This window comes from Sus scrofa, chromosome 1 (genome assembly GCF_054392235.1).
Source record: "Sus scrofa isolate SSC_HxYL_T2T_F1_AM1 chromosome 1, Sscrofa_HxYL_maternal_Yorkshire_Landrace_v2.0, whole genome shotgun sequence".
Lineage (NCBI taxonomy): Eukaryota > Metazoa > Chordata > Mammalia > Artiodactyla > Suidae > Sus > Sus scrofa.
In genome coordinates this window covers 96739913-96756372 of record NC_139383.1, presented here as the reverse complement: position 1 = coordinate 96756372, position 16460 = coordinate 96739913, and positions in this window count along the sequence as shown.

The window sequence follows — 16460 nt, the reverse complement described above, 5'->3', positions numbered from 1 at the left end:
GGGCTGCCTCCTGCTCCCTGTGCACTGGTGCTTTGTAGGTCATTGCTAGAGCTGGAAACCAACTCCAAACGTGCTCTACTTCATGGAGGAGGCGGATGGGGCCAGAAAAGGCCTTGTGTGCACCGGCCCCAGCAACCCACATTCCGCCAGCTAGGGAGGGACCCAGCTAGGGCCCATCTCAGAAAAGGCACAAAACTAGGTTCGGGCAGCTTCATTTGCGAGAGTGAAACTCTCCTCCGGAAACCAAGCTCAGCCCCAATGCGTGTTTGCTCAGGAAAGCAGCGCTTTCCGGTTTCTCCCCTAGGTCTCTGCTTGCCTTAGGGCCAAGGAGGTTCTGTGCTGCCTACTGCTCCCTTGGCACTGGTGCTGTGCTGGTGGTCTCTGGAGATGGAAACCAACTCCAAATGTGCACTCCTTTGCGGAGAAGGCGGATGGGGCCAGAAAAGGCCTTGTGTGCACTGGCCCCAACACCCCATATTCCGCCAGCTAGGGAGGGACCCACCTAGTGCCCATCTCAGAAAAGGCACAAAACTAGGTTCTGGCAGCTTCATTTGCGAGAGTGAAACTCTCCTCAGGAAACCAAGCTCAGCCCCAATGCGTCTTTGCTCAGGAAAGCAGCGCTTTCTGGTTTCTCCCCTAGGTCTCTGCTTGCCATAGGAACAAGAAGGTTCTGGGCTGCCTCCTGCTCCCTGTGCGCTGGTGCTTTGCAGGTCATTGCTAGAGCTGGAAACCAACTCCAAACGTGCTCTACTTCAGGGAGGAGGCGGATGGGGCTAGAATATGCCTTGTGTGCAAGGGCCCCACCACCTCACCTTTGTACATGTAGGGAGGGACCCAGCTAGGGCCCATCTCAGAAAAGGCACAAAACTAGGTTCGGGCAGCTTCATTTGCGAGAGTGAAACTCTCCTCGGGAAACCAAGCTCAGCCCCAATGCGTGTTTGCTCACGAAAGCAGCGCTTTTTGGTTTCTCCCCTAGCAGATTGCTCGCCATAGGAACAAGGAGGTTCTGGGCTGTCTCCTGCTCTCTGTGCACTGGTGCTATGCAGGGCATCGCTAGAGCTGGAAACCAACTCCAAAGGTGCTCTTCTTCAGGGAGAAGGCGGATGGGGTCAGAAAAGGCCTTTTGAGCACTGGCCCCAGCACCCCACATTCTGCCATCTAGGGAGGGACCCACGTAGGGCCCATCTCAGAAAAGGCACAAAACTGGCTTCTGGCCGCTTCATTTGCGAGAGTGAAACTTTCCTCGGGAAACCAAGCTCAGGCCCAATGCGTGTTTGCTCAGGAAAGCAGCGCTTTCTGGTTTCTCCCCTAGCCCATTGCTCGCCATAAGAACAAGGAGGTTCTGGGCTGCCTCTTGCTCTCTGTGCACTGGTGCTTTGCAGGGCATCGCTAGAGCTGGAAACCAACTCCAAAGGTGCTCTACTTTAGGGAGAAGGCGGATGGGGCCTGAAAAGGCCTTGTGTGCAAGGGCCCCACCAGCCCAACTTTCGCCCGCTAGGGAGGGACCCGCCTAGGGCCCATCTCAGAAAAGGCACAAAACTAGCTTCTGGGAGCTGCATTCGCGAAAGTGCAACTCTCCTCGGGAAACCAAGCTCAGCCCCAATGCGTCTTTGCTCAGGAAAGCAGCGCGTTCTGGTTTCTTCCCTAGATCTGTGCTTGCCATAGGAACAAGGAAGGTCTGGGCTGCCTCCTGCTCCCTGTGCACTGGTGCTTTGCTGGTGGTCGCTGGACCTGGAAACCTACCCCAAACGTGCTCTACTTCAGGGAGGAGGTGGATGGGTCCAGAATATGCCTTGTGTGCAAGGGCCCCACCACCTCACCTTTCTACATGTAGGGAGGTACCCAGCTAGGGCCCACCTCACAAAAGGCACAAAACTAGCTTCTGGGAGCTGCCTTCGTGAAAGTGAAACTCTCCTCAGGAATCCAAGCTCAGCCCCAATGCGTCTTTGCTCAGGAAAGCAGCGCTTTCTGATTTCTCCCCTAGCCCATTGCTCGCCATAGGATCAAGGTGGGTCTGGGCTGCCTCCTTCTCCCTGTGCACTGGTGTTTGCAGGTCATTGCTAGAGCTGGAAACCAACTCCAAAGGTGCTCTACTTCAGGGAGAAGGCGGATGGGGCCTGAAAAGGCCTTGTGTGCACGGGCCCCAACACCCCATCCTCTGCCACCTAGGGAGGGACCCAGCTAGGGCCCATCTCAGAAAAGGCACAAAACTAGCTTCTGGGAGCTGCATTCGCGAAAGTGCAACTCTCCTCGGGAAACCAAGCTAAGCCCCAATGCGTGTTTGCTCAGGAAAGCAGCGCTCTCCGTGTTCTCCCCTAGGTCTCTGCTTGCCTTAGGGCCAAGGAGGTTCTGTGCTGCCTACTGCTCCCTTGGCACTGGTGCTGTGCTGGTGGTCTCTGGAGATGGAAACCAACTCCAAATGTGCACTCCTTTGCGGAGAAGGCGGATGGGGCCAGAAAAGGCCTTGTGTGCACTGGCCCCAACACCCCATATTCCGCCAGCTATGGAGGGACCCACCTAGGGCCCATCTCAGAAAAGGCACAAAACTAGGTTCTGGCAGCTTCATTTGCGAGAGTGAAACTCTCCTCGGGAAACCAAGCTCAGCCCCAATGCGTCTTTGCTCAGGAAAGCAGCGCTTTCTGGTTTCTCCCCTAGGTCTCTGCTTGCCATAGGAACAAGGAGGGTCTGGGCTGCCTCCTGCTCCCTGTGCACTGGTGCTTTGCTGGTGGTCGCTGGACATGGAAACCTACTCCGAACGTGCTCTACTTCTGGGAGAAGGCGGATGCGGCCTGAAAAGGCCTTGTGTGCAAGGGCCCCACCAGCCCAACTTTCGCCAGCTAGGGAGGGACCCAGCTAGGGCCCATCTCAGAAAAGGCACAAAACTAGCTTCTGGGAGCTGCATTCGCGAAAGTACAACTCTCCTCGGGAAACCAAGCTAAGCCCCAATGCGTGTTTGCTCAGGAAAGCAGCGATTTCTGGTTTCTCCCCTAGCCCATTGCTCGCCATAGGAACAAGGAGGGTCTGGGCTGCCTCCTGCTCCCTGTGCACTGGTGCTTTGTAGGTCATTGCTAGAGCTGGAAACCAACTCCAAACGTGCTCTACTTAATGGAGGAGGCGGATGGGGCCAGAAAAGGCCTTGTGTGCACCGGCCCCAGCAACCCACATTCCGCCAGCTAGGGAGGGACCCAGCTAGGGCCCATCTCAGAAAAGGCACAAAACTAGGTTCGGGCAGCTTCATTTGCGAGAGTGAAACTCGCCTCGGGAAACCAAGCTCAGCCCCAATGCGTGTTTGCTCACGAAAGCAGCGCTTTCAGGTTTCTCCCCTAGCAGATTGCTCGCCATAGGAACAAGGAGGGTCTGGGCTGCCTCCTGCTCTCTGTGCACTGGTGCTTTGCAGGGCATCGCTAGAGCTGGAAACCAACTCCAAAGGTGCTCTACGTCAGGGAGAAGGCGGATGGGGCCTGAAAAGGCCTTGTGTGCACTGGCCCCACCACCCCACATTCTGCCAGCTTGGCAGGAACACAGCTAGGGCCCATTTCAGAAAAGGCACAAAACTACCTTCTGGGAGCTGCTTTCACGAGAGTGAAACTCTCCTCGGGAAACCAAGCTCAGCCCCAATGCGTGTTTGCTCAGGAAAGCAGCGCGTTCTGGTTTCTCCCCTAGGTCTGTGCTTGCCATAGGTACAAGGAGGTTCTGGGCTGCCTCCTGCTCTCTGTGCACTGGTGCTTTGCAGGTCATCGCTAGAGCTGGAAATCAACTCCAAACGTGCTCTACTTTAGGGAGAAGGCGGATGGGGCCTGAAAAGGCCTTGTGTGCAAGGGCCCCACCAGCCCAACTTTCGCCAGCTAGGGAGGGACCCACCTAGGGCCCATCTCAGAAAAGGCACAAAACTAGCTTCTGGGAGCTGCATTCGCGAAAGTGAAACTCTCCTCGGAAAACCAAGCTCAGCCCCAATGCGTGTTTGCTCAGGAAAGCAGCGCTTTCTGGTTTCTCCCCTAGCCCATTGCTCGCCATAGGAACAAGGAGGGTCTGGGCTGCTTCCTGCTCCCTGTGCACTGGTGTTTTGCAGGTCATTGCTAGAGCTGGAAACCAACTCCAAACGTGCTCTACTTCAGGGACGAGGCGGATGGGGCCTGAAAAGGCCTTGTGTGCACTGGCCCCAACACCCCATCCTCTGCCCCCTAGGGAGGGACCCAGCTAGGGCCCATCTCAGAAAAGGCACAAAACTAGCTTCTGGGAGCTGCATTCGCGAAAGTGAAACTCTCCTCGGGAAACCATGCTCAGCCCCAATGCGTCTTTGCTCAGGAAAGCAGCGCTTTCTGGTTTCCCCCCTACCCCAGTGCTTGCCATAGGAACAAGGAGGGTCAGGGCTTCCTGCTGCTCCGTGTACACTGGTGGTTTGCAGGTCATCGCTATAGCTGGAAACCAACTCCAAACGTGCTCTACTTCAGGGAGAAGGCGGATGGGGCCTGAAAAGGCCTTGTGTGCACTGGCCCCAACACCCCACCCTTTGCCACCTACGGCGGGACCCAGCTAGGGACCATCTCAGAAAAGGCACAAAACAAGCTTCTGGCAGCTGCTTTCGCGAGAGTGAAACTCTCCTCGGGAAACCAAGCTCAGCCCTAATGCGTGTTTGCTCAGGAAAGCAGTGCTTTCCAGTTTCTCCCCTAGGTCTCTGCTTGCCTTAGGGCCAAGGAAGTTCTGTGCTGCCTACTGCTCCCTTGGCACTGGGGCTGTGCTGGTGGTCTCTGCTGCTGGAAACCAACTCCAAATGTGCACTCCTTTGCGGAGAAGGCGGATGGGGCCAGAAAAGGCCTTGTGTGCACCGGCCCCAGCAACCCACATTCCGCCAGCTAGGGAGGGACCCAGCTAGGGCCCATCTCAGAAAAGGCACAAAACTAGGTTCGGGCAGCTTCATTTGCGAGAGTGAAACTCTCCTTGGGAAACCAAGATCAGCCCCAATGCGTCTTTGCTCAGGCAAGCAGCGCTTTCTGGTTTCTCCCCTAGCAGATTTCTCGCCATAGGAACAAGGAGGGTCTGGGCTGCCTCCTGCTCTCTGTGCACTGGTGCTTTGCAGGGCATCGCTAGAGCTGGAAACCAACTCCAAAGGTGCTCTACTTCAGGGAGAAGGCGGATGGGGCCTGAAAAGGCCTTGTGTGCACTGGCCCCACCACCCCACATTCTGCCAGCTTGGCAGGAACACAGCTAGGGCCCATTTCAGAAAAGGCACAAAACTACCTTCTGGGAGCTGCTTTCACGAGAGTGACACTCTCCTCGGGAAACCAAGCTCAGCCCCAATGCGTGTTTGCTCAGGAAAGCAGCGCGTTCTGGTTTCTCCCCTAGGTCTGTGCTTGCCATAGGAACAAGGATGGTCTGGGCTGCCTCCTGCTCCCTGTGCACTGGTGCTTTGCTGGTGGTCGCTGGACCTGGAAACCTACTCCAAACGTGCTCTACTTCAGGGAGGAGGTGGATGGGGCCCGAGTATGCCTTGTGTGCAAGGGCCCCACCACCTCATCTTTCTACAGGTAGGGAGGGACCCAGCTAGGGCCCACCTCACAAAAGGCACAAAACTAGCTTCTGGGAGCTGCCTTCGTGAAAGTGAAACTCTCCTCAGGAAACCAAGCTCAGCCCCAATGCGTCTTTGCTCAGGAAAGCAGCGCTTTCTGATTTCTCCCCTAGCCCATTGCTCGCCATAGGAACAAGGAGGGTCTGGGCTGCCTCCTTCTCCCTGTGCACTGGAGTTTGCAGGTCATTCCTAGAGCTGGAAACCAACTCCAAAGGTGCTCTACTTCAGGGAGAAGGCGGATGGGGCCTGAAAAGGCCTTGTGTGCACTGGCCCCAACACCCCATCCTCTGCCCCCTAGGGAGGGACTCAGCTAGGGCCCATCTCAGAAAAGGCACAAAACTAGCTTCTGGGAGCTGCATTCGCGAAAGTGCAACTCTCCTCGGGAAACTAAGCTAAGCCCCAATGCGTCTTTGCTCAGGAAAGCAGCGCTTTCCGTTTTCTCCCCTAGGTCTCTGCTTGCCTTAGGGCCAAGGAGGTTCTGTGCTGCCTACTGCTCCCTTGGCACTGGTGCTGTGCTGGTGGTCTCTGGAGATGGAAACCAACTCCAAAGGTGCACTCCTTTGCGGAGAAGGCGGATGGGGCCAGAAAAGGCCTTGTGTGCACTGGCCCCAACACCCCATATTCCGCCAGCTAGGGAGGGACCCACCTAGGGCCCATCTCAGAAAAGGCACAAAACTAGGTTCTGGCAGCTTCATTTGCGAGAGTGAAACTCTCCTCGGGAAATCAAGCTCAGCCCCAATGCGTCTTTGTTCAGGAAAGCAGCGCTTTCTGGTTTCTCCCCTAGGTCTCTGCTTGCCATAGGAACAAGGAGGGTCTGGGCTGTCTCCTGCTCCCTGTGCACTGGTCCTTTGCTGGTGGTCGCTGGACCTGGAAACCTACTCCAAACGTGCTCTACTTCAGGGAGAAGGTGGATGGGGCCTGAAAAGGCCTTGTGTGCAAGGGCCCCACCAGCCCAACTTTCGCCAGCTAGGGAGGGACCCAGCTAGGGCCCATCCCAGAAAAGGCACAAAACTAGCTTCTGGCCGCTTCATTTGCGAAAGTGAAACACTCCTCGGGAAACCAAGCTCAGCCCCAATGCGTGTTTGCTCAGGAAAGCAGCGCTTTCTGGTTTCTCCCCTAGCCCATTGCTCGCCATAGGAACAAGGAGGGTCTGGGCTGCCTCCTGCTCCCTGTGCACTGGTGCTTTGCAGGTCATTGCTAGAGCTGGAAACCAACTCCAAACGTGCTCTACTTCAGGGAGGAGGCGGGTGGGGCCAGAATATGCCTTGTGTGCAAGGGCCGCACCACCTCACCTTTCTACAGGTAGGGAGGGACCCAGCTAGGGCCCATCTCAGAAAAGGCACAAAACTAGCTTCTGGGAGCTGCATTCGCGAAAGTGCAACTCTCCTCGGGAAACCACGCTCAGCCCCAATGCGTGTTTGCTCACGAAAGCAGCGCTTTTTGGTTTCTCCCCTAGCAGATTGCTCGCCATAGGAACAAGGAGGTTCTGGGCTGCCTCCTGCTCTCTGTGCACTGGTGCTTTGCAGGGCATCGCTAGAGCTGGAAACCAACTCCAAAGGTGCTCTACTTCAGGGAGAAGGCGGATGGGGTCAGAAAAGGCCTTTTGAGCACTGGCCCCAGCACCCCACATTCTGCCATCTAGGGAGGGACCCACGTAGGGCCCATCTCAGAAAAGGCACAAAACTAGCTTCTGGCCGCTTCATTTGCGAGAGTGAAACTTTCCTCGGGAAACCAAGCTCAGGCCCAATGCGTGTTTGCTCAGGAAAGCAGCGCTTTCTGGTTTCTCCCCTAGCCCATTGCTCGCCATAAGAACAAGGAGGTTCTGGGCTGCCTCCTGCTCCCTGTGCACTGGTGCTTTGCAGGGCATCGCTAGAGCTGGAAACCAACTCCAAAGGTGCTCTACTTTAGGGAGAAGGCGGATGGGGCCTGAAAAGGCCTTGTGTGCAAGGGCCCCACCAGCCCAACTTTCGCCCGCTAGGTAGGGACCCGCCTAGAGCCCATCTCAGAAAAGGCACAAAACTAGCTTCTGGGAGCTGCATTCGCGAAAGTGCAACTCTCCTCGGGAAACCAAGCTCAGCCCCAATGCGTCTTTGCTCAGGAAAGCAGCGCGTTCTTGTTTCTCCCCTAGGTCTGTGCTTGCCATAGGAACAAGGATGATCTGGGCTGCATCCTGCTCCCTGTGCACTGGTGCTTTGCTGGTGGTCGCTGGACCTGGAAACCTACCCCAAACGTGCTCTGCTTCAGGGAGGAGGTGGATGGGGCCAGAATATGCCTTGTGTGCAAGGGCCCCACCACCTCATCTTTCTACAGATAGGGAGGGACCCAGCTAGGGCCCACCTCACAAAAGGCATAAAACTAGCTTCTGGGAGCTGCATTCCCGAAAGTGAAACTCTCCTCAGGAAACCAAGCTCAGCCCCAATGCGTCTTTGCTCAGGCAAGCAGCGCTTTCTGATTTCTCCCCTAGCCCATTGCTCGCCATAGGAACAAGGAGGGTCTGGGCTGCCTCCTGCTCCCTGTGCACTGGTGTTTGCAGGTCATTGCTAGAGCTGGAAACCATCTCCAAAGGTGCTCTACTTCAGGGAGAAGGCGGATGGGGCCTGAAAAGGCCTTGTGTGCACTGGCCCCAACACCCCATCCTCTGCCACCTAGGGAGGGACCCAGCTAGGGCCCATCTCAGAAAAGGCACAAAACTAGCTTCTGGGAGCTGCATTCGCGAAAGTGCAACTCTCCTCGGGAAACCAAGCTAAGCCCCAATGCGTGTTTGCTCAGGAAAGCAGCGCTCTCCGGGTTCTCCCCTAGGTCTCTGCTTTCCTTAGGGCCAAGGAGGTTCTGTGCTGCCTACTGCTCCCTTGGCACTGGTGCTGTGCTGGTGGTCTCTGGAGATGGAAACCAACTCCAAATGTGCACTCCTTTGCGGAGAAGGCGGATGGGGCCAGAATAGGCCTTGTGTGCACTGGCCCCAACACCCCATATTCCGCCAGATAGGGAGGGACACACCTAGGGCCCATCTCAGAAAAGGCACAAAACTAGGTTCTGGCAGCTTCATTTGCGAGAGTGAAACTCTCCTCGGGAAACCACGCTCAGACCCAATGCGTCTTTGCTCAGGAAAGCAGCGCTTTCTGGTTTCTCCCCTAGGTCTCTGCTTGCCATAGGAACAAGGAGGGTCTGGGCTGCCTCCTGCTCCCTGTGCACTGGTGCTTTGCTGGTGGTCGCTGGACCTGGAAACCTACTCCAAACGTGCTCTACTTCAGGGAGAAGGCGGATGGGGCCTGAAAAGGCCTTGTGTGCAAGGGCCCCACCAGCCCAACTTTCGCCAGCTAGGGAGGGACCCAGCTAGGGCCCATCTCAGAAAAGGCACAAAACTAGCTTCTGGGAGCTGCATTCGCGAAAGTGCAACTCTCCTCGGGAAACCAAGCTAAGCCCCAATGCGTGTTTGCTCAGGAAAGCAGCGCTTTCTGGTTTCTCCCCTAGCCCATTGCTCACCATAGGAACAAGGAGGGTCTGGGCTGCCTCCTGCTCCCTGTGCACTGGTGCTTTGTAGGTCATTGCTAGAGCTGGAAACCAACTCCAAACGTGCTCTACTTCATGGAGGAGGCGGTTGGGGCCAGAATATTCCTTGTGTGCACCGGTCCCAGCAACCCACATTCCGCCAGCTAGGGAGGGACCCAGCTAGGGCCCATCTCAGAAAAGGGACAAAACTAGGTTCGGGCAGCTTCATTTGCGAGAGTGAAACTCTCCTCGGGAAACCAAGCTCAGGCCCAATGCGTGTTTGCTCAGGAAAGCAGCGTTTTCTGGTTTCTCCCCTAGCCCATTGCTCGCCATAAGAACAAGGAGGTTCTGGGCTGCCTCTTGCTCTCTGTGCACTGGTGCTTTGCAGGGCATCGCTAGAGCTGGAAACCAACTCCAAAGGTGCTCTACTTTAGGGAGAAGGCGGATGGGGCCTGAAAAGTCCTTGTGTGCAAGGGCCCCACCAGCCCAACTTTCGCCCGCTAGGGAGGGACCCGCCTAGGGCCCATCTCAGAAAAGGCACAAAACTAGCTTCTGGGAGCTGCATTCGCGAAAGTGCAACTCTCCTCGGGAAACCAAGCTCAGCCCCAATGCGTCTTTGCTCAGGAAAGCAGCGCGTTCTGGTTTCTCCCCTAGGTCTGTGCTTGCCATAGGAACAAGGATGGTCTGGGCTGCATCCTGCTCCCTGTGCACTGGTGCTTTGCTGGTGGTCGCTGGACCTGGAAACCTACCCCAAACGTGCTCTGCTTCAGGGAGGAGGTGGATGGGGCCAGAATATGCCTTGTGTGCAAGGGCCCCACCACCTCATCTTTCTACAGATAGGGAGGGACCCAGCTAGGGCCCACCTCACAAAAGGCACAAAACTAGCTTCTGGGAGCTGCCTTCCCGAAAGTGAAACTCTCCTCAGGAAACCAAGCTCAGCCCCAATGCGTCTTTGCTCAGGCAAGCAGCGCTTTCTGGTTTCTCCCCTAGCCCATTGCTCGCCATAGGAACAAGGAGGGTCTGGGCTGCCTCCTGCTCCCTGTGCACTGGTGTTTGCAGGTCATTGCTAGAGCTGGAAACCATCTCCAAAGGTGCTCTACTTCAGGGAGAAGACGGATGGGGCCTGAAAAGGCCTTGTGTGCACTGGCCCCAACACCCCATCCTCTGCCACCTAGGGAGGGACCCAGCTAGGGCCCATCTCAGAAAAGGCACAAAACTAGCTTCTGTGAGCTGCATTCGCGAAAGTGCAACTCTCCTCGGGAAACCAAGCTAAGCCCCAATGCGTGTTTGCTCAGGAAAGCAGCGCTCTCCGGGTTCTCCCCTAGGTCTCTGCTTGCCTTAGGGCCAAGGAGGTTCTGTGCTGCCTACTGCTCCCTTGGCACTGGTGCTGTGCTGGTGGTCTCTGGAGATGGAAACCAACTCCAAATGTGCACTCCTTTGCGGAGAAGGCGGATGGGGCCAGAAAAGGCCTTGTGTGCACTGGCCCCAACACCCCATATTCCGCCAGCTATGGAGGGACCCACCTAGGGCCCATCTCAGAAAAGGCACAAAACTAGGTTCTGGCAGCTTCATTTGCGAGAGTGAAACTCTCCTCGGGAAACCAAGCTCAGCCCCAATGCGTCTTTGCTCAGGAAAGCAGCGCTTTCTGGTTTCTCCCCTAGGTCTCTGCTTGCCATAGGAACAAGGAGGGTCTGGGCTGCCTCCTGCTCCCTGTGCACTGGTGCTTTGCTGGTGGTCGCTGGACCTGGAAACCTACTCCGAACGTGCTCTACTTCAGGGAGAAGGCGGATGCGGCCTGAAAAGGCCTTGTGTGCAAGGGCCCCACCAGCCCAACTTTCGCCATCTAGGGAGGGACCCAGCTAGGGCCCATCTCAGAAAAGGCACAAAACTAGCTTCTGGGAGCTGCATTCGCGAAAGTGCAACTCTCCTCGGGAAACCAAGCTAAGCCCCAATGCGTGTTTGCTCAGTAAAGCAGCGCTTTCTGGTTTCTCCCCTAGCCCATTGCTCGCCATAGGAACAAGGAGGGTCTGGCCTGCCTCCTGCTCCCTGTGCACTGGTGCTTTGTAGGTCATTGCTAGAGCTGGAAACAAACTCCAAACGTGCTCTACTTCATGGAGGAGGCGGATGGGGCCAGAATATTCCTTGTGTGCACCGGCCCCAGCAACCCACATTCCGCCAGCTAGGGAGGGACCCAGCTAGGGCCCATCTCAGAAAAGGGACAAAACTAGGTTCGGGCAGCTTCATTTGCGAGAGTGAAACTCTCCTCGGGAAACCAAGCTCAGCCCCAATGCGTGTTTGCTCACGAAAGCAGCGCTTTCTGGTTTCTCCCCTAGCAGATTGCTCGCCATAGGAACAAGGAGGTTCTGGGCTGCCTCCTGCTCTCTGTGCACTGGTGCATTGCAGGGCATCGCTAGAGCTGGAAACCAACTCCAAAGGTGCTCTACTTCAGGGAGAATGCGGATGGGGTCAGAAAAGGCCTTTTGAGCACTGGCCCTAGCACCCCACATTCTGCCATCTAGGGAGGGACCCACGTAGGGCCCATCTCAGAAAAGGCACAAACCTAGCTTCTGGCCGCTTCATTTGCGAGAGTGAAACTTTCCTTGGGAAACCAAGCTCAGGCCCAATGCGTCTTTGCTCAGGAAAGCAGCGCTTTCTGGTTTCTCCCCTTGCCCATTGTTCGCCATAAGAACAAGGAGGTTCTGGGCTGCCTCTTGCTCTCTGTGCACTGGTGCTTTGCAGGGCATCGCTAGAGCTGGAAACCAACTCCAAAGGTGCTCTACTTCAGGGAGAAGGCGGATGGGGCCTGAAAAGGCCTTGTGTGCACTGGCCCCACCACCCCACATTCTGCCAGCTAGGCAGGAACCCAGCTAGGGCCCATTTCAGAAAAGGCACAAAACTACCTTCTGGGAGCTGCTTTCACGAGAGTGAAACTCTCCTCGGGAAACCAAACTCAGCCCCAATGCGTGTTTGCTCAGGAAAGCAGCGCGTTCTGGTTTCTCCCCTAGGTCTGTGCTTGCCATAGGAACAAGGAGGGTCTGGGCTGCCTCCTGCTCCCTGTGCACTGGTGCTTTGCTGTTGGTCGCTGAACCTGGAAACCTACTCCAAACGTGCTCTACTTCAGGGAGGAGGTGGATGGGGCCAGAATATGCCTTGTGTGCAAGGGCCCCACCACCTCACATTTCTACAGGTAGGGAGTGACCCAGCTAGGGCCCACCTCACAAAAGGCACAAAACTAGCTTCTGGGAGCTGCATTCGTGAAAGTGAAACTCTCCTCAGGAAACCAAGCTCAGCCCCAATGCGTCTTTGCTCAGGAAAGCAGCGCTTTCTGATTTCTCCCCTAGCCCATTGCTCGCCATAGGAAGAAGGAGGGTCTGGGCTGCCTCCTTCTCCCTGTGCACTGGTGTTTGCAGGTCATTGCTAGAGGTGGAAACCAACTCCAAAGGTGCTCTACTTCAGGGAGAAGGCGGATGGGGCCTGAAAAGGCCTTGTGTGCACTGGCCCCAACACCCCATCCTCTGCCACCTAGGGAGGGACCCAGCTAGGGCCCATCTCAGAAAAGGCACAAAACTAGCTTCTGGGAGCTGCATTCGCGAGAGTGCAACTCTCCTCGGGAAACCAAGCTCAGCCCCAATGCGTGTTTGCTCAGGAAAGCAGCACTTTCTGGTTTCTCCCCTAGCCCATTGCTCGCCATAGGAACAAGGAGGGTCTGGGCTGCCTCCTGCTCCCTGTGCACTGGTGCTTTGCAGGTCATTGCTAGAGCTGGAAACCAACTCCAAAAGTTCTCTACTTCAGGGAGGAGGCGGATGGGGCCAGAATATGCCTTGTGTGCAAGGGCCACAACACCTCACCTTTCTACAGCTAGGGAGGGACCCACCTAGGGCCCATCTCAGAAAAGGCACAAAACTAGCTTCTGGGAGCTGCATTCGCGAAAGTGAAACTCTCCTCGGGAAACCACGCTCAGCCCCAATGCGTGTCTGCTCAGGAAAGCAGCGCTTTCTGGTTTCTCCCCTAGCCCATTGCTCGCCATAGGAACAAGGAGGGTCTGGGCTGCCTCCTGCTCCCTGTGCACTGGTGCTTTGCTGGTGGTCGCTGGACCTGGAAACCTACTCCAAACGTGCTCTACTTCAGGGAGAAGGCGGATGGGGCCTGAAAAGGCCTTGTGTGCAAGGGCCCCACCAGCCCAACTTTCGCCAGCTAGGGAGGGACCCAGCCAGGGCCCATCTCAGAAAAGGCACAAAACTAGCTTCTGGGAGCTGCATTCGCGAAAGTGCAACTCTCCTCGGGAAACCAAGCTAAGCCCCAATGCGTGTTTGCTCAGGAAAGCAGCGCTTTCCGGTTTCTCCCCTAGGTCTCTGCTTGCCTTAGGGCCAAGGAGGTTCTGTGCTGCCTACTGCTCCCTTGGCACTGGGGCTGTGCTGGTGGTCTCTGGAGATGGAAACCAACTCCAAATGTGCACTGCTTTGCGGAGAAGGCGGATGGGGCCAGAAAAGGCCTTGTGTGCACTGGCCCCAGCACCCCACATTCCGCCAGCTAGGGAGGGACCCAGCTAGGGCCCATCTCAGAAAAGGCACAAAACTAGGTTCTGGCAGCTTCATTTGCGAGAGTGCAACTCTCCTCGGGAAACCAAGCTCAGCCCCAATACGTGTTTGCTCAGGAAAGCAGCGCTTTCTTGTTTCTCCCCTATCCCATTGCTCGCCATAGGAACAAGGAGGGTCTGGGCTGCCTCCTGCTCCCTGTGCACTGGTGCTTTGCAGGTCATTGCTAGAGCTGGAAACCAACTCCAAACGTGCTCTACTTCAGGGAGGAGGCAGATGGGCCAGAATATGCCTTGTGTGCAAGGTCCCCACCACCTCACCTTTCTACAGGTAGGGAGGGACCCTGCTAGGGCCCTTCTCACAAAAGGAACAAAACTAGCTTCTGGGAGCTGCGTTCGTGAAAGTGAAACTCTCCTCGGGAAACCAAGCTCAGCCCCAATGCGTGTTTGCTCAGGAAAGCAGCGCTTTCTGGTTTCCCCCCTAGCCCAGTGCTTGCCATAGGAAGAAGGAGTGTCTGGGCTTCCTGCTGCTCCGTGTACACTGGTGGTTTGCAGGTCATCGCTATAGCAGGTAACCAACTCCAAACGTGCTCTACTTCAGGGAGAAGGCGGATGGGGCCTGAAAAGGCCTTGTGTGCACTGGCCCCAGCACCCCAACCTTTGCCGCCTAGGGAGCGACCCAGCTAGGGTCGATCTCAGAAAAGGCACAAAACTAGCTTCTGGCAGCTGCTTTCGCGAAAGTGAAACTCTCCTCGGGAAACCAAGCTCAGCCCCAATGCGAGTTTGCTTAGGAAAGTAGCGCTTTCTGGTTTCTCCCCTAGCCCATTGCTCGCCATAGGAACAAGGAGGTTCTGGGCTGCTTCCTGCTCTCTGTGCACTGGTGCTTTGCAGGGCATCGCTAGAGCTGGAAAACAACTCCAAACGTGCGCTACTTCAGGGAGAAGGCGGATGGGGCCTGAAAAGGCCTTGTGTGCACTGGCCCCACCACCCCACATTCTGCCAGCTAGGCAGGAACCCAGCTAGGGCCCATTTCAGAAAAGGCACAAAACTACCTTCTGGGAGCTGCTTTCGCGAAGTGACACTCTCATCGGGAAACCAAGCTCAGCCCCAATGCGTGTTTGCTCAGGAAAGCAGCGCGTTCTGGTTTCTCCCCTAGGTATGTGCTTGCCATAGGAACAAGGATGGTCTGGGCTGCCTCCTGCTCCCTGTGCACTGGTGCTTTGCTGGTGGTCGCTGGAGCTGGAAACCAACTCCAAACGTGCTCTCCTTTGGGGAGAAGGCGGATGGGGCCTGAAAAGGCCTTGTGCTCACTGGCCCCTTAAATCCAAACTTTGCCAGCTAGTGAGGAACCCAGCTAGGGCCCATCTCAGAAAAGGCACAAAACTAGATTCTGGCAGCTGCACTCATGAAAGGGAAACTCTCCTCGGGAAACCAAGCTAAGCCCCAATGCGTGTCTGCTCAGGAAAGCAGCGCTTTCGGATTTCTCCCCTAGCCCATTGCTCGCCATAGGAACAAGCAGGGTCTGGGCTGCCTCCTTCTCCCTGTGCACTGGTGTTTGCAGGTCATTGCTAGAGCTGGAAACCAACTCCAAACGTGCTCTACTTCAGGGAGAAAGCGGATGGGGCCTGAAAAGGCCTTGTGTGCACTGGCCCCAACACCCCATCCTCTGCCACCTAGGGAGGGACCCAGCTAGGGCCCATCTCAGAAAAGGCACAAAACTAGCTTCAGGGAGCTGCATTCGCGAAAGTGCAACTCTCCTCGGGAAACCAAGCTAAGCCCCAATGCGTGTTTGCTCAGGAAAGCAGCGCTTTCCGGTTTCTCCCCTAGGTCTCTGCTTGCCTTAGGGCCAAGGAGGTTCTGTGCTGCCTACTGCTCCCTTGGCACTGGTGCTGTGCTGGTGGTCTCTGGAGATGGAGACCAACTCCAAATGTGCACTCCTTTGCGGAGAAGGCGGATGGGGCCAGAAAAGGCCTTGTGTGCACTGGCCCCAGCACCCCACATTCCGCCAGCTAGGGAGGGACCCAGCTAGGGCCCATCTCAGAAAAGGCACAAAACTAGGTTCTGGCAGCTTCATTTGCGAGAGTGCAACTCTCCTCGGGAAACCAAGCTCAGCCCCAATACGTGTTTGCTCAGGAAAGCAGCGCTTTCTGATTTCTCCCCTAGCCCATTGCTCGCCATAGGAACAAGGAGGTTCTGGGCTGCCTCCTGCTCTCTGTGCACTGGTGCTTTGCAGGTCATCGCTAGAGCTGGAAACCAACTCCAAACGTGCTCTACTTTAGGGAGAATGCGGATGGGGCCTGAAAAGGCCTTGTTTGCAGTGGCCCCACCAGCCCAACTTTCGCCAGCTAGGGAGGGACCCAGCTAGGGCCCATCTCACAAAAGGCACAAAACTAGCTTCTGGGAGCTGCATTCGCGAAAGTGAAACTCTCCTCGGGAAACCAAGCTCAGCCCCAATGCGTCTTTGCTCAGGAAAGCAGCGCTTTCTGGTTTCTCCCCTAGCCCATTGCTCGCCGTAGGAACAAGGAGGGTCTGGGCTGCCTCCTGCTCCATGTACACTGGTGCTTTGCTGGTGGTCGCTGGACCTGAAACCTACTCCAAACGTGCTCTACTTCAGGGAGAAGGCGGATGGGGCCTGAAAAGGCCTTCTGTGCACTGGCCCCAACACCCCATCCTCTGCCCCCTAGGGAGGGACCCAGCTAGGGCCCATCTCAGAAAAGGCACAAAACTAGCTTCTGGGAGCTGCATTCGCGAAAGTGCAACTCTCCTCGGGAAACCAAGCTCAGCCCCAATGCGTGTTTGCTCAGGAAAGCAGCGCTTTCCGGTTTCTCCCCTAGGTCTCTGCTTGTATTAGGGCCAAGGAGGTTCTGTGCT